The following is a 23,855-nucleotide window of genomic DNA, read 5'->3' on the forward strand; positions in this document are numbered from 1 at the left end:
CTAATATATGAAATATGTAAGATTTATAAACATATGCAAATATTATGTATACTATAATAATATTAAAAGGGTAAAAACTATAATATCATGCAAGAAAATAGAGTGATTCTTTAAAAATGTAAGCATCTTTACAGGATATGTATGTTGCTTAATATCTTATAACCAAGTAAGGAATGCAAGGTTGGATTAATAGTCAAAGATCAGTTATGCTTTCCCTCTATCAACAGAAGGAGAAAAATTCCTATCATTTCAATAGATGTTGACAAAACCCAATAAAAACATCCAGCAAACCAATAACTAGAACATCTCTAAGATGCGGCACATACATAAGTATCCTAAAGCTACCATCGTTCTTAAGAAAAATCAAATGCTTTCCCCCAAGAGCATCAAGAGTAACACAAAGATGTTTTCTCATACAAAGTCTATTCAGCCGGGCATGGTGGCACAATACCTGGAATCTCAGCAACTTGAGGCTGAGGCAGGAGGATTGCTGGTTCAAGGCCAGCCTCAGTACGTTAGGCCCTATCTCAAAATAAAAAAAAATAATAAAAAGAGCTGGGGACGCAGCTCAGTGGTTAAGCTCTCCTGGGTTCAATCTCCAGTACCACAAACAAATAAACAAAAAAAAACTAAAACTTTTATTCAATACTGTGCTGAATGTTCTTGTTAATATAAAGGGAAGGAAAAATAAACAAAAATACATAAAGGAGAAAAGATAATTATGTACCCTTAGAAGTTTAAAAGACTTAACAGAGAAACTAATAGAACTAAGAGCTAAATGTGACAAGGACATAGAATATGGTCCCTAAACATGCATGCACACACACACACACACACACACACACACACACACTTGCCACAAACAATTGGAACATTTAAAGATTTATAGTAACATCAAAAGACAAACAAAAATACTAGGAACAAATAAACTAAAACTTGTGCAAGAAGATATTTATACTAAAAGCTACAAAACGTTATTGATAGATGGGCAAAACAAATACAGAATTGACCTGGACATGAGTTAGAAGATTCAATATTAAGGTATCGATTTTTCTCAGGTTAATTTACAGAATCAATATGACCCAATAAGAATCCCCAAAAGCTTTCTTAAAAGAGAACTGAACAAGTTTATTGTAGCAATTATATGAAGAGTCATGGACCTAGAATATCTAAGTCCATCTGGAATTCCTATAAATTTGAAGGACAGGTCATAGCAGAGTTCACAACTCACTTTGGAATTGGCAAGAATGAGGCAGTATGAAACTCATGTAAGGATCTACAACTAATGGAAGACACATAATCCAAAATATAGACATATACATATGATAGATTTATTTTTATATAAGTATCAATGCAATTCTATGAATAAACGAAGAGTTATTTCTGTGGTTGGTGCCACAAGAAGCTATTTTGGGTGGAAAAATTTAAATATTCCTATACATCATATAGAAAATTAATTTTAGGTCAATCATACACTCAAAAACTCCATCTATAAAGCTTCTCGAAGAGACCATGGAAGAATATGTTCACAACTTTAACGTAGGCAGAGATTATATCTAAAGTGTTCCTTAAACAATAACTGTGCATTGTAAATCAGACTTCACCAAAACGAAGGCTTTACTCATAAAAGTCACAGTTAGGAAACATAAAAAGTAAACCCCAAAGTGGAACAAAACATTTTTCAGGATGTATCTGCTAAAGGACTTGTAATGGTTCATCTGGATCCTCAACTTGATTGGGTTAAGAGATGCCCAGGATTAAGCCTTCATGGGTGTGTCCGTGAGGGCGTGTCTAGGAATGATTGGCAGGTGCAGTAGCCAACTGAAATGGAGACTTCCCCTAAGCATGGGCAGCACCATCCAATAAGATGATGGTTTGGATGGAATAAAAGTTGGAAGAACAAGGAAGCAGCAACAGATGCAAGCTCCATTCTTCTGGAAGGGCTGCATGATTGCTGGTGGGATCCTCCAGGTTATAGGACTCACCCTTCCAAAGTGGACTCTGCCAGTGATTTTGCAGAAGCCTTCTGTCTCAGACTAGGGTGGCACAATTGATCCCTCTTATTTGGGGGCTTCAGCCTCTTGGACTGCGCAGCTGCTGGTTCCTCCAGCTCTGCAGCCTGCAGATGGTCACTGTGGACCCTCCGGCTTCTGGTTGCATGAGCCAGTCTAATAAATCCCCTTTTTATGATGATACTTCCTGTTGATTCTGTTCTCTGACTAATACCAGACTCTTCTCCCAGATACAGACAAATGATAGGACAATCACTCAATTCAAACAGTGGACAAGACCCTAGTGAATACACACTTTCCCCCAAAAAAAAACAGTGGGTACTTTATGTGATGCATCTCATCATTAGCTATGTTGTATATTAGTCAAAATACAAACTGAAACCAAAATAATTGCATTGATTCCTATCTGTTGGAATGATTCATAGTAAAAAGAAAAAAAAAAAGTCCAGTCCAACAATTCCAAGTATCAGTAAAAGATGTAGAAAACTGAACCTCTTCGATAAGAAATATGGAGTGTGAAATGAATGATCCAATCCTCTCAGAAAGCTGTTTGGACAGTTTCTAATACAAACACACAATGCCTCCTGACCCACAAATCCCACCTCTGAATAGGTACCCAAGAAAACTGAAAACCGACGTCTACCCACCCAAGATTGGTGCGAGATGGTTGATAGGAAACTTATTCGTAACTACGAAGACCTCGAAACATCTCAGTTTCCATCAGTGAACCAGGTAAATAAATTGTCGTGCTTGTATAAAATGGAATATTGAATCCTACTCAGAAATAAAAGAACACGCTTCTCAACCTGTAATGATGTTTAAAGTAGCCAAATACCAACCACCACACATACCAGGATTGCATGTCTGTGAATTCCAAGATCAGACAAAATTAATCTATAGTGACAGAATGGAAGTTCCAAGTTGACTTTGCAGGTGGCAGGATGGGCCAATAAAGAGAAGAGAAAATTCTGTCAGACCATGTCAATGTCCTATGTCCAGGTCTCAGGGATGCTAACGGACACATTCCAACTTCATTGAAGTTAACAACTGATATCCATGTTTTTACTAGATGTCAAATAACCACATAGGACAACAATGAAGAAAAAAAATGTAAATCAACAGTGACACGAAATATTTTTTACTTGGGGATGATGACAATTTTAGTCAATAGAACAATCAACGTGGGGACACCAACTTAATAATATCTTAATATCTTTATTAATAATATCTTTATTCAAGACACAGAGCAAAGTGAGAGTTACGAAACTTGAGTTCAGAGGATTTAACAAGCTTCTGGTATTTATGTAGTATTCTAACAGGACTGACTTTTTTTTTTTTTTTTTTTTTACTATGGTATGTTTACCAATGTTCTCAGAATAGGCTTTCCAACAAATAGAGTTGTTCGTGTTTGTAGAAATTAAGATTGAGTCCTCTGAAATAACTAAATGATAGATCAGGGTTAAAATGATTAATTAATTCTCAGAAGTCAGTATCAGATGCTATTAAAACAGTGATTATTATTAAAAGCATTGTTCATGGATATTAGTAATGCATATATTACCTAGAAAATACCATTTAGGGGGCTGGGATGGTGGCTCAGAGTGTTTGCCTAGCACTTGTGAGGAACTGTTCCATCGGCACATAAAAAAATAAAATAAACTACTGTGCCCGACTACAACTAAGAAAAAATTTTTAAAAAAGAAAATACATTTTAGTAAGTGGAGGATTTAAATACGACAAGGGTCATGCAACATTAACTCTTCTCTTTAGATAACCAAGGCATAGCAGTAAGATTCTAAGAAAAATATTTTCTTTCAACCTTCTGAAATATTAATAAATATAAGTAAGATCCTGTTTAATTTTTTTTCTCTCTCTTAAGCAAACCATTTTCTGGATAATTTGTTTTGAGTATCCAAATTTTTGCACTCTGAACGTAAAGACAGTGATTTCTGTTTTGTGTTAAGATAAAAACATATTTCCCCTCAACCTGTCATTTAATGTTTCCACTGACTGCATGGTTTAGAAGACCTAGCACTTCACAGTTTGTGAAGTAGCTGCATTAAATTCACATATAAGCTGGGTACAGTGGCGCAACCCTGTCATTCCAGCAGCTCTGGAGGCTGAGGCAGGAGGATCGTGAGTTCAAAGCCAGCCTCAGCAAAAGCAAGGCACTAAGCAACTCCCTGAGACCCTGTCTCTAAATAAAATGCAAAATAGGGGCTGGGGATGTGGCTCAGTGGTGGAGTGCCCCCGAGTTCAATCCCTGGTACTAAAAAAAAAAAAAAAGATATAAGAGGCTGAACGGGTTGGGGAGTACATAAGCTTCCGCAGTAGGCAAAGTGTAAAGACTTTAGTGCAGTAATTGTGCCTCGTCCTCTGAACCCACTGTGAGGGTTCTGTTCCGTGCCTGGTGGGTCTGCCTATTTCCTCACAACCTGATTTCAGCCCTCCGGGTCATTGCCGTCCACAATCAGACTCACACAAAAGGAAGCGTTTAGCTGTTCTTCGGCCTTGAAGATTTTTCTTCAGACTGAAAAAGGCCACAGGGAATAACATGTGTCCTCTACTCTCCTCCAAGATAGTTACTGAGGCCCCCCTGGGTCCCATTGATCCCTGCAACACAGAATAACAAGATTGGCTTGGGACAGCCAGCTGGGGCCATCAGCACCAGGGGGTTGAGAGGACCTCAATCTGCTGCCTCTTACCTTGCTTGGGGAGTGTTCTGCATTGCAACCGCAGTTGGGCAAGAAGGGCTGTGGGTGGCCATGTTTAGCATAGCCCCTGCTGCAGAGCAGGCATGTAATACAGTTTTACCAATGATTGGGTTAACATGGTGCACCTCATTATTTTATAGTCCTTAAAACCCAGCATTCGGAAGTGAGGATGTGAGATTATGGTGAATCTCTGTCTTAAAATGAGACCTAGTTTGCATCTTGTCTATTGTCTCAGATAAAACCCAGGATCCTTTGATAGATGTATGAGACACCTCTCTGATTTGGTTTCTAACCTTCCAAACAACGTGGTTGAGGTAGGATGAACAATCAGTGGGTCACATCTCTTCTGTCTCCTCAAACAGTTCCACCCTCCGTCCACCAGGGGGCTCCTACTTAGTTTTCACACCTCTGAGGAATACCTGCTGCTCTAGACAGGGGCTGGCTGTCTCTTGTAGGTGCTCCACAGAGCCCTGCATGACCCTTGTCGTACATAATGCAGGGTTTGATGACCGCCCATCTCTACCTCTGCACTCTGGGTTGAAGGACCAGATGCCTTTGTTACTGCCCCTGACTATGTGCCGTCCATGCATAACTGTCCCAAGTAAGAATGAATGAGTGAGTGGACAGGACGTGGCCATGGTAAAGGAGGATTGGTGGCAACCACACACTAGCAAAAATAAAAGACATTTGGGGATGTGCAGCAAACCCTGACAGCGGAAAGCACACAATTTTTTTTTTTCCCCCCACTAAACAAATGCAATGGTTTGGAGTTGTTTTTAAGGAGACAGGGTCTGGCTGGGAGGCTCAGGCTCATCTGAATCTCCTGGGCTCCAGCAATCCTCCTCTCTCTCCCAAATAGCTAGGACCACAGGTGCAGGCCACAGCATCTAAGTGGTGATAGTTTGGCTCTTAAACCTGTTGCAAAAGCCAAGTGTTGAAAGATTGGTGCCCAACCTTTGGTGCTCCTGGGAGTGGGGTGATGAGACCTTTAAGGAGTAAGGAGGAAGCTATGGACCCAGTGACCTTGGACCAAAGTCTCGGAAACGGTGAGTCCAAATAAATATGTCCTTCTTATAAGTTGGTTATCTTAACTTGTCTTTTCCAAAACGACAGGAAGTTAACAGAGCAGAGAATCCTGATGCTCAAAGTCTGTATATTTGAACCAGTAGCATAATGGGGGTTTTAAGGTATTTGTTTATGTATTTTTTTTTTTTGCAGTACTGGGGATCACTCATCACTGAGCTGCATCACCAGCCCCCACCTTTTTTTTTAAAATTTATTTTTAAATTTTTATTTTGAGACGGGATTTCGCCAAGTTGCGGAGGCTGGCTTCGGACTTGCAATCCCCCTGCCTCAGTCTCCCAAGTTGCTGGGATCATAGAGGTGCAGCAACACATCCTAGTTTTTAAAGTACTTCAAAAACAACCTTGATTCACGCATGAACCGTTATTTCCCACAGCTGAGAGCTCTGGCCAGTGCTCAAGTGAGCCAAGTGCTGACGAGTAGTTAGGCTTGGCATCCAAGTTGACAACACAAGTAGCAGCCGCAGGAAAGAATGAGAGCAGAGACAGACAAAAGGAGAAATTAACTGTGCCCACATTTCTGATCACCATTCCATTCTCCCCTCCACGGAGAAATGCAGGGGGTAAATAAACAGGTGCATGAATTAAAGTAGGCAATTATCTGCCCTGCTGCTGCCTGCTGCTGCCCAAGAGCCAGGGAGGAAACACTAAAGCTAGTTAATTCAACAACAGTAGCCACCATCACTAGCTAAATCTGTTTGCTTTTGGACTATTTTTCTAAGTGCTTAAATAGTTGGCTGGCAAAGATGGGCTGTGAGTTTTATACCAGAAGTCACTTAAAAACCTGAAAGATCAAATTGATTGGAAAAGGTACGTTTTGCAATGGGTTCAGTGCATTTGGAGGAGTAGGCTAGGTTGCTCAGCTAAAAGCTAAAACTATTCAGGGTTTTGGGAGGCCATTTATATTATAACCTTGTGGCAAAATAGTTTTTTTTTTCAACTTTTTTTTTTATCACAGAAATTGCACAGCAACTAGATCTCGCAAGCTATTTTAAATATGCGACACTTCAGAATAAGAAATGGAATTCTTCTTGGCTACTTTTCATTCTCCATATGAGCAACCGGTATCTATGCAGATGTTTAATCTGTAGAATTTCTCGTTTCTTCACGAGGCTAAAGAAATTCCTTTAATATTGCACACAGACAAAAAGGAGAAGGGAAAAAAAAAACAACCTTTATATTTTAATCTCTGAGGAAAGTCCAAAGGAAGTAAATACTCATTAAAGTGAGGTTGGGGAGAAGATGGAACGATCCTCAGGGATGTGGACTAACTTTGAGATCATCCAAACTCGAAATTATTGCAATAACACTTTGAGCAGATTTAACGTTTCATCCAGGATCTCTGGCTATTAATAGATTTTTTCCGGTGACATTAGAAGGCTTTTTGTAAGACACATTGCTTTTCGAGAGAAATGGAGATTTCATGGAATGGCGATGATCTCAGTGTGCGGTTATAATAGGAAGGCAGAGAAATCGCACTTAATTAGAGCAATACCAGGGGAGATAAATATGATTATTCTATGTCATCCTCCCAATTGCTAGAGATGAATAGCCCTGAGAATTATGGATACAGGAGAGACTGGGATCAAGATAAGAACCAGGGTTTTTGTTTTTTTTTTTTTTTTCAATTCACCAAATATGTAAACTTAGAAAAGTTGTGTTGTTCTCTCTGCCCACCTTCTCTTTTGTTTTCTGTGAAATGAAGATCATACTTATTCCAGAGGTGCCTTTTAATAAAATAGTTTAATAGGTAGTTCCTGTTAAGTGCTTCACAGTGCCTACAGTCTCTGTGTGTGGGCTCAGGGTACACCTGTATCTCCCTCTATCAGTGGTTCTCATGGGCTGCACACAAAATTGATGGGGAGTAGTGGGGGGTGAGGGCTTTCACAAGCACTGTCATCTGAGGTCCTCACACACAGATTCTGATTTAATAGTTCTTAGGTGTGGACTGAGCATCAAGAATTTTAAAAGATTTCCCCGCCCCCCCCCCCCAGGGTGAGCTGACAACTCAGAAGCCAAGACTCAGAACCCTTGCTGGGGCCAGTCCCGTTTTTATGAATTACCACGAATATCCAGATGGCTCAAGAACTCAGGCAGGGTCTGGCGTGTTCTAAACATGACGGCTTGATCATTTCTCGTAGGCTCATGTCCCTCTTTCTTGCCCTTTTCTAGTTTACAAAGAATAAAAGTCACTAAGATTCGGTGATTTCCGCGTAGAAACAACAACAACAAAAAAATTCCATCCCTGCTGTTCTTTATGGTAAATAGTAAAAGAATTATTGTAAAAACATTTTCAATATAGTTGTTGAAACACTGAAATACAAAACATCCTTTAAGATGGCCAAATCTCTCTCTGTCTCTCTCTCTCTCTCTCTCTCTCTCTCTCTCTCTCTCTCTCTCTCACACACACACACACACACTTCTTGACCACACCTGAGGCTTTCTGAAAGAATTTGGTCTATTTTTTGTACCGTTTGGCCATCGGGGACAGTAAGAAAGCAATACACATTTCCCTAGAGAAAATGTAAGCACTCTCCCATTCATTCTCTTTTTTTTTTTTTTAAGCATTTTCCACCCCTCTTTTGTTGTAAGATCTGACTTCCCTTCCTACTTGGGAGAAAAGAATTTCCAAGTGAAGCCAATTAGAGCTGTCCAAGTGAGGCAGAGTCCCCAGGGATCAATCAGACGACCTACATACATGAGAAAATACGAATGTGCCCTTACTTTCTCCTTGTTAGAGTTTACTTTCTGCCCTGAGGAATGCTAGATATTTATTTTCCATCAGAGAAAAGAATGAGCCTTCCACAGAGCTTAACTCTTCCCCAGCTGAGAAAGAATAAAATACCTTCTACCTTCTACCTTGGGCTGTATCTCATTGACCTGTCTTTGCATGACAGTATAGGACCTGTCATCCGTTCAGATGGTGCTAACAGTCATCAAAATAGGTTCATAAGAATGAGATCCGAACTTGCAAATGTTATGCAATGCTGCCAAGGAGATGTCCTACATGCCTGATTTAAGAGTAAAAATCATTAGATGGGTAAAGGTTTCCAACATTTTGTACTAGGGAACATGGGGGCTCACCCATCTACTAAAGAGTTTTGTGATCACATTTATTTGGTAAAGACAGATGGGTGACCATTTCTGTCTACCCTTCTGAGCTTGGCAGCCCTGCGTACAGCTCTCAGATTGGCTACATCAATGTCACCAAGCCACTTGTCACAAATCACTATCAGGTTCTACCCCAGAGTAGAGAATCAAAGTCCACATGTGAACAAAATTCTCAAATAACTTTGTACAAGCGTGACCTGGGACATGCCCATGACATCTTAGCATGCCGCCGAAATACAATTTAAGTTGGATTCATTATTTAAAAATCATTTATACCTTGGTTTATCCCATCCTTTGGGAAGATGAGTGGACCACAAAAATGTAGCAATATTGTTTCTGAAATGCTACTAAATACATCATAGCTCAAACTTGTGATAAGGCAAGAGAAAGCTAAGTCAAATTACTGATAAGGTTCCTGGTCATTGTCATAATTTGCTATCTGAAAATGAAAGAAATATGCTTGTTTTTCTTTACAAGAAATATTTTAAAACATGGAACGTCCTCTGTTGGTGATAATGTCAATCAACGTGGGGACTTGACCTTAGAGTGGATAACAACCTTGCTGTGGTTCCATCTGTTCTCACCTAATGTGGTGACCTCTGCAGACAGGGATGCGTGTGTTTCCACTGGCAGCGTTCAGTGTTCAGTCTCCCTCCTCCCTCCATTAAAAGGTTGTCAGGCCAGGCACATTGGCACACACCTGTCATCCCAGCAGCTCCGGAGGCTGAGGCAGGAGGATCCTGAGTTCCAAGCCAGCCTCAGCAAAAGCGAGGTGCTGAGCAACTCAGCGAGAGCCGGTCTCTCAATAAAATACAAACTAGGGCTGGGGATGGGGCTCAGTGGTCAAGTGCCCCTGGGGTCAATCCCTGGTTCTCCCCTTCTCACAAAAAAGGGGGAGCAGCAGGGCCCCCCTCCACCCTCAGTAGGGGTGCCGCTCCGTGCTCTGCTGTGCTTGGTGGGACTCAGCCCATGTTCCTTCAGGATAAATCTTGATTCTTGTCCCTCATCTATCTTTTATGGATAGATGGTCTTCTCATAGCTTGGTGGTCTCAGTTTACTCCAGTGACACTTTTGCACTAGTTTTTTTTTTTTTTTTTTTTTTTTTGCACTAATCTCTAAATTAAAGCAGACAGCAATTCAGTTCCCATGCACCTGTGCCCAAAATTCAGGGACCCAACTCAAACCGTTCTAACAGCCCTTTCTAAATCATTTGCTCCATCGAAAGCAAGACAGGGCCTGTGGGTCATCAAGTCTTCCAGTGGGGGAACAAGATGTCTTTGTCCTTTCTTGAAAGGTGAGGAACAAGATCTTCCCTCTTGAAAGAATAATTTCTTAGACCCGTGTAGCATCTCCTGAATCTAGTGTAGAGTATGTTTTTCCACCAACCTGGTTCTGAGACATCAATGAATAATAACTGTACTCTTAAATAAATGAAATCAACCTGCTTTGAGTTTTGTTCTTTTGTCTTACACAAGAAGAAAAAGTTACATATTGCAAAAGGAGAAGGTAGAATTTAACATGTTTTCTTCCTTGCAAATAATCTATCTTGGGTTTTCTTATAAAGACAGTAGACACTTGGCATTTACATTTATGTCTCTCCGGCAATAAAACACAGTGCTGTATTTCTGAGTGAATAAATGCACTCTTCCTGGGATTCAAATGCCTGAGAAAGAATACGTATTGGTCTTATTCTCTTAGATCCACGATTCAAGATTAGACTCTCTCTCCATCAGGTTTTTAAATGAAGATTTCTTTTTGAGGAAACAATTTATCACGGGTCCTGATTACGACTCGTGCTTCTCCGTTTTGAAAGAATTTGGATGAGGTCCATCAGAAATGACAAAATAATGACGACCTACTGCTCCCTCTCAAAAGTTTTCAATATTCAAAGCAAAAAAAAAAAAAAAGTTTTTTTTTTTTCTCAGATTGGCTAACATTTTTTTTTCTTTTTTTTTAAAGAAAGAGCCTGACGTATTTGTTTATGGTGTATTCATTCCAAACGGCATTCTTAACAATGACCTTGCGGGAAGATGACGAGGTCTGAGAAATGAAGAGTTTGAAATCTCACAAGAAAGCTTTTTTTTTTTTTTCCAAGCTAGCAATGAAAGAGCTTTGTGTGTTTCAAGGTCATTTCACCAGGGAGGAAATTGATAGAGTCTAATTAGGGTGGAAATGGTAGGCAAACTGCTTGGTGGAGATGCTCTTGGCAACACAGAGAGAGGGAGTCAGAGGAAGCATGTACAGATTTCTCCCATTGATTTACCTTCCATATGGCCCCGTGAATTACATGTCTGCTAATATCACCTGCCGTGTCTTATCCCGGTTAAGAGATAAAAGTGGCGCTGGGAGAGCTCACTTTTGCTCTGTTATGATCTTAGGAGTATTCCAGCCAACATTGAATTGGAGATTTAATGCCTTACAAAGTGCCTCCCTTTAGCCAGATTTTGAAAGGTCACTCTGAAGGGTCATGCAAGGCACCCCTGGCCCGAAGGATGCCAAAGGCATGGACCTTGGGAGGCCTTATAGCTGAAGTGACAGATAATGATGCGTCCTTATTCCTCTGTCGTTGACATGGAAAGAAAAGTGCTCTTTAAAAATTGCGGTTATTACTTTATGTACTTGATGTGTTTGTACCTGCCTTCTAAGTCGGATATTTTTCTCGCAGATCACATATACATATCTGTGTGTATAAATATATATCAAACACATATATACACACACACATATATATATATATATTTGCAGTCTGTAAGTGTGTGTTTGTGTATATGTACAGAAGTACTCACTATTTTGTAAATATACATGTGTGTATAGACGCACATATATGCATACACATATACATGCACACATGCTCATATTCATATGCATGCATGCATGCACACACATAAAAACAGAAAAAAAAAAAGATTGTAATGCCTCTGCAGAATTTTTCTGCGGCTTTAACTAATGAGAGTCTGAGAAGATGGCTATTGTGTAGCAAGGCATATTAATGCATTTTTGGACTCCAAAAGTATAACACAGATAATGTATTTTCCAAATGGATTCTTATTATATATCTCCAAGCTCCTATCCTGACGTTGGACCTTTTCTTTCTTTTTTTTTTTTTAAGTATTTTTTTTTTTAAAGAGAGAGTGAGAGAGGAGAGAGAGAGAGAGAATTTTTAATATTTATTTTTTAGTTCTCGGCAGACACAACATCTTTTGTTGGTATGTGGTGCTGAGGTTCGAACCCGGGCCGCACGCATGCCAGGCGAGCGCGCTACCGCTTGAGCCACATCCCCAGCCCTGGACCTTTTCTTAATAAAGCATCTGGAGTCCAATCCCTTTGCTCTGAATCGGCTGTGGGGTGCCTCACGAAGTACTGATCCGTCCCGGGCTCCCCTGCTGGCCCAACTCTCTTGGACTGAACAGAGAAGGGAATATTTGGGGTCTGGCCTGAAGATATAGCAAGTCAGGATTACTCTTCTTTTTCTCTTACTATTTGCTTTTCTCTTTGCCCTAATAAAAAATAAGAGGAAAAAAAAAGCTACAAAAAAAAAAAATCTTGAAGAGCTAGAGAATGAACTGCCTTCAAGATCAGTATAATTTATCAGAGGGACCCTGGTTCTCTGTAGGCAAAGTCTAAATGACATTAAATCCAAATTCCGCTCATTCAAGTTCCGTCCAATTTACTGCCCACCCCTGAATCCCACTTGACTTCAGAGTGCTGTTTTATCTTCTAATAATGTTTTTATGAGATTGTCACTGCACACTGGCTTTTCCTATGCTCATGTGTGCCTAGGAGACAGATTTATCGTCCTGTGCATGCTCTTGTCCATATGGGTACAGACTCGGACTCCGAGACCCTTTAAAGTTATAGAAGTGAGAAGTACCATGGCAGGAAGAGGAAACAGGGTACTCTGGAAAACTACCTGAATTTTTGTCTTGTCTGGAGCCTCTCTAAGGCATTTGTTACTTGCCGTCGTCTTGAACTTTAGAAGCTTCTTCTATTCATGCCATTTCCTGGGTTAAACCGACTGGAGCTAATGCGGGACTTCAATGGTAGCAGACTCTTTATGGTGTTATGGTTTGAACTGAAGGTTCTGCAGAACAATCATCTGAGTTCAAAACCTGCACTTCCTGGTGGTCTGATCTTTGGCAAGTTAATTAATTGCCCATTCTGTTTTCTATGTTTAAATTAGGGAAAATATGAACACTGGTCTCATAAGTCATTGAGAGAATCTTGCAAAATTATATGTGTATTACAGGTTAGGTGGTGTCTGGTGCATACTGAGCTGTCAATTACTGCTGCTAACCTATACCATCTGATAGAGATCATGTTGGAAAACCTTGTCATTTTGTGAACACTCAGAATGAGATTCAAACATCAAGTAGCTGACCTAACTGTTCTGGGCGTTAGAATTCATCTCGCCTTTCTCCTCTGAGTGCAGAGGCATTATTGGATAGACCTGATCTCACCATCCAGGACTGCCCTTCTTGTGTACATAACTTGCAGCAAGTTTCTTAATATTGCTGAATAGTTTACCTAGCACTGCAAAGCAAGTAAGCAGAGGGACTTGGATTCAACCCAAGCAGGTCAGATTGAAAAAATCAGTATGTTGTCCCCACTTAGAATGCCAAGAAGTTACTTTATGCAGTGGGTCTGTCCATATTTCTCCATATTTCTCGTATGTGTGTGTGTGTGTGTGTGTGTTTGTATTTTATTTCACCCTCTTTTTTATTATTATTAGCTTTTTCATCATTGTGACCAAAAGACCTGACAAGGACAGTTAGAGGAGGAAAAGTTTATATTTTGGCTCACAATTTCAAATGTCTCAGTCCATAGACAGTTAACTCCATGTCTCTAGGCCTGAGTGAGGGAGAATATGGTGGTGGAAGAGTGTGGAGGAGGAAAACAACTCAGGACATGGCATCCAGGAAGCAGACAGAGCTCCACTCACCAGAGACAAAACATAAATCCCAAAGGCACACCCTCTGACCTCCCTCCTCCCGCCACACCCTCCCTGTGTACAGTTACCACTGAGTTAATCCAGATCAGTGGATTAATCCACTACTTAGGTTGAGGTTCGCATAACCCAATCCTTTCACCTCTAAACCTTCTTGCATCCTCTCACACATGAGCTGTTGGGAGACACCTCAAATCTAAACCGTAACAAGGCATAATGTTTGTACACCATTATGTGGGCCCCATACAGTACCTGACCTATGTACACAATGGGTGATAATCACATCCAGGTAATACGTATTTCCATCTCTTCAAACATTAATGGTTTACGTGTGCTGGGAATTTTGGACTCTTTCTAGTCCTTTCGAAATATAGATTGTTTTAACCCATAGTTGCCCTACTGTGCTGTAGAAAAGCCAGAATTAATTCCTCCTGTGTTTCTGTCTCCCTCATCGAACTCCCCCTGCCCTTCCCGTTCTTGGGTGATTACTCTCCCCCTCTGTTCTTCTGAGATGGACTGGTTCCCACTAATGAACGGGAACACGTGGTACTTGTCTTCCTGGGTCTGGCTCTTTGCAGTTAGCGTGAGGACTTCCCATCCCATCCAGTTTGGGGCAACTGTTGGGATTTCATTCTCTTGGGGGGGCGGGGGCTGACGAACATTCAGCCACCCCGTGTCACCACCGGCGCATCCTCTGGTGGGCATCTGGATGGATTCCACGTGCTCCACCTTCCCTAGTCTCTGCAAGGCGAGTGGGAGTGGGACGTGGCACATGGGCTGTGGTTCCTCTTGGTCCTGAAGCTGCAGAACCTGAGGGGCTGTCTCCCACCTGGTGAGGCCCACAGAGACCCCAGGCTCCCGGTGGCATCTGGAGAGCCAGCTGTGGGCTTCCCAGTTGCATGGTGCATAACAGTAGCTCTGTCACAACTTGGGTGCTGGGAGCCGAGGAGGCCCTGAGTGAGCTTCTTGGGAGCAAAGCAGTCTCCCCAGGACCAGCCAAGCCAGCTCTTGACTCCAGAATATCTCCCTCAATCACCTTCCTCAGAACATGGTCTTTGCTTTGTTGCCCTAGATCTTCCCTGAGGCAGAGACCTGCACAGGGCACCTCTGTCCACCCAACCTGGGCTGCCCTCTTGTGGCACGTGCTGCTTTTGGTGAACGAGGAAGCTGCAGGTCAACCTCCTCTGCACGGTTCTAGCAAACCTGACACAGAACTTGGATTTGAGCGGATGTGCTGAGCTGCCACGGGGATCCGCAGAGCCCGGCTCCACGTGAGGCTCACCTGGATGACCCGCTTTAAAAACCACACTTACCTGGGGCCCCACCTCACCAGAAAGTCTTCAAAGGCCTGCTGAATTCATTCTAAGATGCCCATGCCGAGAGCCACATCGTGGAGGGTAGTTTATTTCCTAAAAATCAGCCTTCCTCCTAGACGGCATGCTAATGGATCACCCCCCCCCCAAGACTTATCCTAAGATGAACACACATGGCCACAGCTCCAGCTCCTGTCCGGTGACCCTCTTGAACATTTTGTCAGACTTTGTCTCCACGACGGAGAGGGAGCTATAAAAAAAATTAATACAGAGAATAATCCGCTCTGGCCCTCGGTGATTTTTTCCCGTGGCTTCTTATTGGATTTGTCTCCTCCTCTAAGCTGTTATATTCTGCTTCTGGATGAGTCTTAAAACTCGGATGCTCTGTGTCCATTTTTCAAGGGCTCCACTGACCCTCCTTTCCAGCCTACAGGATAAAGGAGGAGCCCTTTATCCCATCTGACCAGTCCCTCTGTGGTCACTCCAAGGTGTCCCTTGCAACTCTGCTTTGGCCAATCTACCTTGGTTTTCCATGCTTCAGACATCCATGGGGTCTTCTGAAAGCTCACTTTCTGCTTTCGCTGATGGTCTTCTTTTCTACAGAACGTAGGTCCTGCACCTCTACCTCCTGCGGACTCCGTGATAGAGTCCACCCTGTTTTCTAACCTTCCCCCATCTTGAGGACTCTTTCCTGAATTCGCCAAGTATGCCACTCCCTTAAAAATGTCCTTGATCCCCCCTCCTCCCACCAATAATCTGTACGTACATGTGTGTGTGTGTTTTTAATTTCCTTTGAACTCCTCTAGAATATTTTCTTAACATTTTCTGATGGAATGTATTTTCTTTGCAAGTGACACTTCAGGGCAGGGATCATTTAGGATTCCTCTTTATCTCAAAGAATAGTAAATACTATGGAGAACAGTGCCAGGTTAGTTTTCAAAAAATATACCAAGAAAAAAAAATCCTCCATGGCCCTCATTATTTCTTTCCTTGTTTCTTATTCATTACCTGATTTATCTCCTCCTCTAATCTAGGGGAGTCTGCTCCTCGATGCATTTGGCTGGCAGCTCTGAGGTTCCTAGTCTACGGTTGGAGAGCTTCAGTGATCCCTTCCTGCCCCCTGGTAAATGTTAGTACCCTGGATCCAGAGCTACTAAGACCTCTACAGTCTATATTTATTTTTCAGGGATGCCAAGGATTGAGCTTAGGGGCACTTGACCACTGAGCCACATCCCCAGCCCTATTTTGTATTTTATTTAGAGACAGGGTCTCAATTGCTTAGTGCCTCCCTTTTGCCGAGGCTGGCTTTGAACTGGTGGTCCTCCTGCCTCAGCCTCCTGAGCCACCGGGATCCTAGGTGTGCACCACCACGCGTAACCGTTCAGTCTATTCTCAAATGCACCTGGCAATTTTTTTCAGTCATTGATTTCTTTTCCCTCCACTCCTTTATATTTTATCAAATATTTTGTCTTACCCCGTCTTTTTGTTTTTAATTTTTAATTTTTTTGTATTTGTTCTAATTAGTTATACGTGACAGCAGAATGCATTCCCATTCCTTGTACACAATTGCAGCACAACTTATCATTTCTCTGGTTGTACATGATGTAGTCGCACCACATGTGCAGTCATACGTGGACCTAGGGTGATGATGTCCATCTCATTCTGCCATCTTTCTTGCCCCAATCTCCCCTCACATTGCCCCCTCCCCTTTGCCCAATCAAAGTTCCTCCATTCTCCCCATGCCCGTTCACCATTATGGATCAGCATCCACTTATCACAGAGAACATTTGGACTTTGTTTCTTGGGGATTAGCTAACTTCACTTAGCATGATATTCTAAGTGAATATTCCATATTCCAACTCTATCCATTTACCTGCAAATGCCTTAATTTTATTCTCTTTTAATGCTGAGTAATGTTCCATTGTGTCTATATATCATATATATTTTTTTTTATCCATTCATCTACTGAAGGGCATCTAGGTTGGTTCCACAATTTAGCTATTGTGAATTGTGCTGCTATGAACATTGATGTAGCCGCGTCACTGTAGTATGCTGATTTTAAGTCCTTTGGGTATAGACTCTGGAGTTGATCCACACAAGCTTGGGGGACCCTTAATTTTGAGGATGACATGTGTGTATCTGACCTAATCCATCTGTGGGTCCCAGTGATTGGTTCTAGGTTGTGTGCCCGACTACAGAATAAAATCTTAGGAACTTTCTTAGATTTTCAACTTGTAAATGTATACGTGCAGCACAAACATCTAGTGACCATCCTGCAATCAATGAGGGTTAAAAAAAAAAAACTGTTTAAAATAAGATTTTAAAAATGCAGAAAGAAATAATGAATCTGAGGAACATACAAAGGACCTGTCTGTCTAACTGGCCTAAAGGTACATCTCCTACTGGATCATCCAGTCCCCATATCATCCAAATGACTTATTTAACATTTAAGCCAATTCAATCGGGTGTTCTGCATATTAAAACTCAAGGAAATGACTAGCGTGAGACACAGTCACAGTCACCTGCATGATCTGCATATTACATTACCCATGCAACCCCAGGAAAATGGGGAAGGGAGAGACTATATCTTATGCCCAATCAAATCCTCTGGGCTAATTGGCAAAATTTTTCTCTTTGCTTCTTATCTCAGCCAAAGAACTTTCACATACTTAAGTTTATCTGACAAACGCACAAGGACAGAAGAGACGCTCTCCTCTGTTGTTCCTCTGTCAGCCCCACACGGCGGAAGGGCCTGGGCTCATGGCCTGGCTTCACTTTGCCATGCACAAGATAGCGACATTCTCCTCGGATCCGCTTAATTGTAAACCAGGATATTCCGCAAAGGCTTAGGGGAAAGAAAGAAAGGAAAAAAAAAAAAAAGATCAAAGATAAAAGAAGGGAAAAGAGAAACCTGCGTGTCCAGATCATGCTCCTTATCTTAAGACGACTTCAAGTCCTTTCAGGTATTTGTAAAAGCAAGAGGAAAAAATCAATGAGAATTAAGGCCGCCGGAGGGAAGGACCCATCGGATCATTAGAGGTTGATCATGTTCTGGGTGCAAAGTGGCTCTGGCTCACCTGCGCCTGTCATCTGTCGCAAGAAGGCAGCAAGGCATTGTCTCTGTGTTTTCAGAACTTAAGTGGAGATCATGCTGGGAGCACCGTGGGCCACTGAAACAAGGTCACGGGCACCAGCGTGGTAGACAGCGCTTAGGAAGTGTTGCAGGATGCTGTTGATTGGGAGGTGAGGTGTTCCCCCCAAGAGGTCCTGCAGATGCAGAAATATTCTTAGGTGAAATGATTAGACTATGAGGGCTGTCACCTAATCAGTCGATTGTAGCCTGAATGGACCGATTGGGTGGTAACTGTGGGCAGGTAGGGCATGGCTGGAGGAGGTAGGTCAATGGGTATGAGCCCTGGAAGGTGCATCTCCCTGTAGCCCCTTCCCCTCTCCTCCCTCTCTCTCTCTCTCTCTCTCTCTCTCTCTCTCTCTCTCTCTCTCTCTCTTCCTCTCATGGTGAGGCAGGACATCATGGAGGAAGAGTGTGGCAGAGGGAAGCAGCTCACATGGTGATCGGAAGCAGAAAGAGACTCCACTGTCCAGACACAGATATATGCCCCAAAGCCACGCCCCCGATTCCCACCTCCTCCAGTCACACCCCACCACTTCAGTTCCGACTCCATGAATCCATATCAAGGGGATTAATCCACGGATGGGGGTTAAGACTCTTGTAACCCAATTTCTTCTCTGAATCTTCTTGCACTGTCTCCCACATGAGCTTTGGGGGGACCCCACATCTAAACCCAAACAGCTGTCTATGAACTGAGCCTCTGAAACTGTGAGCCCCAGGTAACCCTTCTGACCTCTCAGTTGTCCTGGTTGGGTATTTTGGTGACAGTGACGTCAAAGTTGACGAAAACAGAGATTAAGAAAAGCCCTTGGAAGTAGAGCAATTATATATAGGCTCCAGGGAGGGAGATGGAAGAGATCTGCAGAATTCACACCAAAGTATGTATCATAAGCCTAAAAGGAGGCAAGAAAAGGAGAGGGAAGGGGAGGTGGGAGTGGAGAGGTGAAGAACCCCGGGTTGCCTCAGCCAGGGTCTGTCCTGCTTGGCACAGATCGCCTCTGTGACGGGAGCAGTCCCCAGCACGTGGCATCTGGAATCCCCCCTTATGGTCTGACAGTGATCCTGCGGAAGCCACCTTTCACTCACAGTCACACATTTATCCCCTCCAAAAGCAGACAAGGAGGCCACACCGTCCTCACGTCAGTGGTGGACAGAAAGACTTGGATGCACAGAGAGAAAGCTGCAGTTACACACATAGAAGGACTCAAGTAGAGAAGTTCCCAGGCGTCACCGATGTCACATCATTGCCAATGGTGGCAAGATTGGCACAGGCGGCCAAAGGGTCCTGTGTGGGGGACGGAGCTAAAAGAAGCCCTCCCACCCTCATTGGTGCATGCAGAGGGTCCCTGTGCCAGTCCCCAGCTGCTCCCAAGAGCAACATTCGGAGTCCCAGAAAAATGTCACCTAATTGTCAGAAGGAAATGAAATCAGTGACCTCAGTGTGGGGCCTCTAACTCATCACTGTTCTTTGTCCATGTTAGAAATTTGCACAACTTCCATCTGGAAGGGAATTGGTGAGTGATCTCTCCTAAGACGATATTCTTTAACACGCTTAAAAAAAAAAAAAAAAAAAAAAAAAAAGGTGTATCTCTTAAATAATTCTCTCCATCACCTGTAGGCAGGGAAAAGAAGTACATATTTCTCAGGGATCGCAGGGAAGAAATGGAGGAGGAATTATCCCAGGCTTTTGATTTGAGGGGGTAATTATTTTAGGAAATTTAGGTAGAATCAAGTCCTCTACCTCTCCCACTGTTCAGGGGCTTCAATGGCTGGATTCTGCCGCCACGCTCTTGAACCTGCTCTGGGAATTCTGTCAGTCTTTTTTTTTTCCAAGCTGCCTGGCTTGGCTCTTCCTTGGAATGCAACTTCCAATTCTACCATGCATTAAAAATACTTAGAATTAACAAGACAACGGAGGCTTGGCGATTATACGTCGTTCGATGTCAAATGTCAAAAATTTGCTCCACTTTGAGATTTTTTTCATCAGAAGTCATGAGCCCAAACTAACAAGGTGTGCTTTCGGTGTTAACTGATTTGATGTCCTCCTTGCCCCATCTGGAGCATGACGTGAAAAAATGGCAGGCTCTGGGTCTCGTGCCGTGAAGACACAGATATCTTAAATGCCTTACCCAATTGAGATGCTTCATAATTATTACACCAGAATCGTGTTTGATTTGATCTCCTGGTCATTATCTGTATTACCACCCATGTGTCAAGCCCTATGTGCCAGTCATTCTGTTGTGCATTATGTAATTTCATTCTACAGCCACTCTAGGAAGCAGTAATTATTGTTGCCAAAAGCTCGGTCCTTGTCCCCAGGCCAATCTAGTGACGAGGACACGGTTTTCACAAAAAAGAAAAAGGAGGTTTATTGCTTTGCTAGCAAAGGAGAAACACAGGGGACTCCTGTCCCAAGCTGTGATTCTGCCCATCAGCAGGAACAAGGGGCTTTTAAAGAGGTGACTCAAAGGCTCTCTGTTGGAGTTGACACTCACTTGTTAATTTAGGGGACAGTCATTTTTGAGATCTTCCCATGCCAACCCCCAAAGGTCAGGATTACTTCGTTCCTATGGTGGGTGTGGACTCAGGGACAGATAACTGCTGCCTAGGATGGGGAAGAAAGGTAATCCTGTTTCTCCTGAGATTAGGGAGGAGAGAGATTAGGGAGGAGCAGAGAGAGAGAGAGGAAGAGAAAGAAACTTGTCCATTTTAAAAACCACTCCCAGTAGCTGGGTGCAGTGGCTTAAACCTATAATCCCAGCAGCTCAGGAGGCTGAGGCAGGAGGATTGCAAGTTCAAAGCCAGCCTCAGCCAAAGCAAGGTGCTCAGCAACTCAGTGAGACCCTGACTCCAAATAAAATACAAAATAGGGCTGGGGAGGTGGCTTGGTGTTTGAGTGCCCCTGAGTTCAATCCCTGGTGACTGCCTCCCCCACCCCCCATGACAGTTCCAATGACAGAGCAGCAAGGGTTATATTCAAAGCAGAAAGTGGACCACGGCTGCACGTTGTGATCATTCAGACTTAGATCTAGCTGAGACTCTCAGGGAGTAAATATCCTGCCCGTGATCCTTGGAAATAGCTGGGCCCAAGTATCAAGCCCAACTCCTGAGTCCCATGGGATACAGCATAACGATGAAGTTTCCTTCAAGGGACCCATGGAGTGGACCTTTCCTGTGAATAACATGTGAATAAGACACACTGGGAATAAATACCTCTGGGTCCTGCCAAGTAGTGACAGACGGAGACTCTAACTAGCAAGCGTTCTCATCGCTGACTCGATTTGAAATTGGCCAACTACAAGATCAACAGCAAAGGCAGCTTCGGCGGCGGTGGGGTGTTATTCTCTGTGTCTTCACCTGTGAGCCTGCTCAGTGCCCAGGAAGGATGGAGCGGCTCAAAGTCTGCCCTGTGCACATGCCCAGGCTCCGGTAAACACCCTGCCTGCTGTCAATCAGGAAGGTCAAGGTGCAGCCAGGATTCTGCCATAGAAACTTCCATCAATTAAAAGCAGAAGTGAGCTAGCAATCACACTTCCTGGGGTGACCCACAAGGAAGCCCTAGGTAACCCAGAGCCCTCTGTGAGTTGATCACGTGGTGGCCTTGTTTGGTCCCCATTGTTCCCAACGGGTGCGTTGGAACCTTCTCCTCATTTCCTTAGTCACAGGTTATCTCTGGCTCACGCAGTGATCATACGAAATTAATTACAGCGCAAGCAGGGGTGATTTCCTCCCTTTACCTTCTTTGAGGGCAAGAATAAGATTTTCCCTTTTATTTCCAACTCAATAAGTAATCTATGGGATCATTTCAACCCCGGCTTGACTTGCCCCCACACCTGATCTCTCCCTAAGCAGTCTGATCAAAAATATCCACATGCTCCTGATTGGCACGGTTCTGAAAACTCCGATTTAGTTGGCCCAGCTCTGTAATCTGCCTAATTCAAGGACTGGCATGTATTGAGTGCTGTCAAGCTCTATTTAGAACAGTGTATGTTTATTCATTCCCGTTCAACATCAGTCACAGAGTGGTTAAGTAATGGCTCAAGGTCACACAGCATGTAGGAGGGCTTGTTCCAGAGCTGGGGCCTTTTGGGAAACTGAGGCAGAACAAAGACCTGCCCTTCAAACCCTGATTCTTGTGACCAAGTGTGGAGGATTGCAGATATGTCACTCAGCGTAACAGGAATGAGTTTATTGAAGGGAGAGGCAAAGATAAGGGGACACTCTCAAGGGAGAAAAGGGGTTCTTGGAGAGGGACAACTGTGCTCCAGTTGTATTGGGGGATCCCAGAGAAGTTTCCAGGGAGTGCTGCCCAGTTCCACCTCTTGACTTTTGATTGACAGAAAGCAGGCTAACCATCCCAAGTCCTCACTGCCATGACAACCCTAGGGCACCTTAGCTCAATGCTAACAGGTTCTCATTGGATTCCTAACTGCTCATTCTTGGAGGTTTCCTTGTTAGGAGGAACTTCCTTGAGATTTTCTTGTGAGCAGGAATTTCTTCATCTCCCAGAGTTTCAGGATCTGGCCACAAGTCTCCTGGTTTCCTCCCATGGACATTACCTTGGGCCTGCCTTCCTCCTGCAGTTAACAGGTAAGTTTGCTGAAGAAGGTGACGTAGCCTGTCCACCGAGGCCAGGCAGGACTGCAGGTTAATTGCTTCTTGGCAAAGAAAGCATGTGGGTGTCGGCGCTGTGGGTCCATCCCTTAGAACTGTTCTCCTGGCCTTGTTTCCCAGCATCCTTTGCAGCAGCAGTGGGTATCAGTACCCACCAACCCCGAGCGCCTCTCCTTCCTGGCACGGTTGCTGGTATATATCATCTTCCACCTTCACCATAGATTCTCTCCTGCTGTTAATGCTACTACGGCAAGCTCAGTCCTTGTGCCCGATGCCCATGGATAAGGAGAACACAGTTTTGAGAAAAAAAGAAGTTCTATTGCTTTGCTAACCAAGGAGCGGCACAGGGGACTCCTGTCCTAGAGGCTGTCATTGTGCCATCAGGGAGAACAGAGGGCCCTTCAACAAGCTCTTTAAAGGCTCCCTTCCGTGTGCCCGGACAGGGGTCCCAGGTGTGTGTGTGTGTGTGTGTGTGTGTGTGTGTGTGTTGGGATTCACGCATCAATTTGGGAGATGGTCCCTTCCTAGATCCTCTGGTGACATCCCCTTCCTGCGGTGGGTGTGTGCTCCAGGACCCCAAACTAGGCTCAGGACAGGAATAGGTCATCTCATTATGGCCTCCAGGTGAGGGAGGGAGGGATGGAGAGACGGAAGAGGAAAAGAAGGAGAATTTTAAAATGTGCCTTTAAAAATAAAAGCAGCCAGCCAGCCGAGTAGTAAACAGGAAAGAAGACGAAATTCCAGTTTTAGGGAGAGGAAATTGATGATGAGGCAATTGATGTCCAATGAAACTGGGGGGCGGGGGGGGGGAGCAACCAGGCCTGTATTCAAAAGTGAAGTGCATGGCTGTTCCTTGGTCACAGCAGACAATCTAGTGACCTAACCCTGGATCTTGGGAGTGTTGTAGGGACAGACGAGGCAAGGCACCAAAGAT

This window comes from Urocitellus parryii, chromosome 16 (genome assembly GCF_045843805.1).
Source record: "Urocitellus parryii isolate mUroPar1 chromosome 16, mUroPar1.hap1, whole genome shotgun sequence".
Lineage (NCBI taxonomy): Eukaryota > Metazoa > Chordata > Mammalia > Rodentia > Sciuridae > Urocitellus > Urocitellus parryii.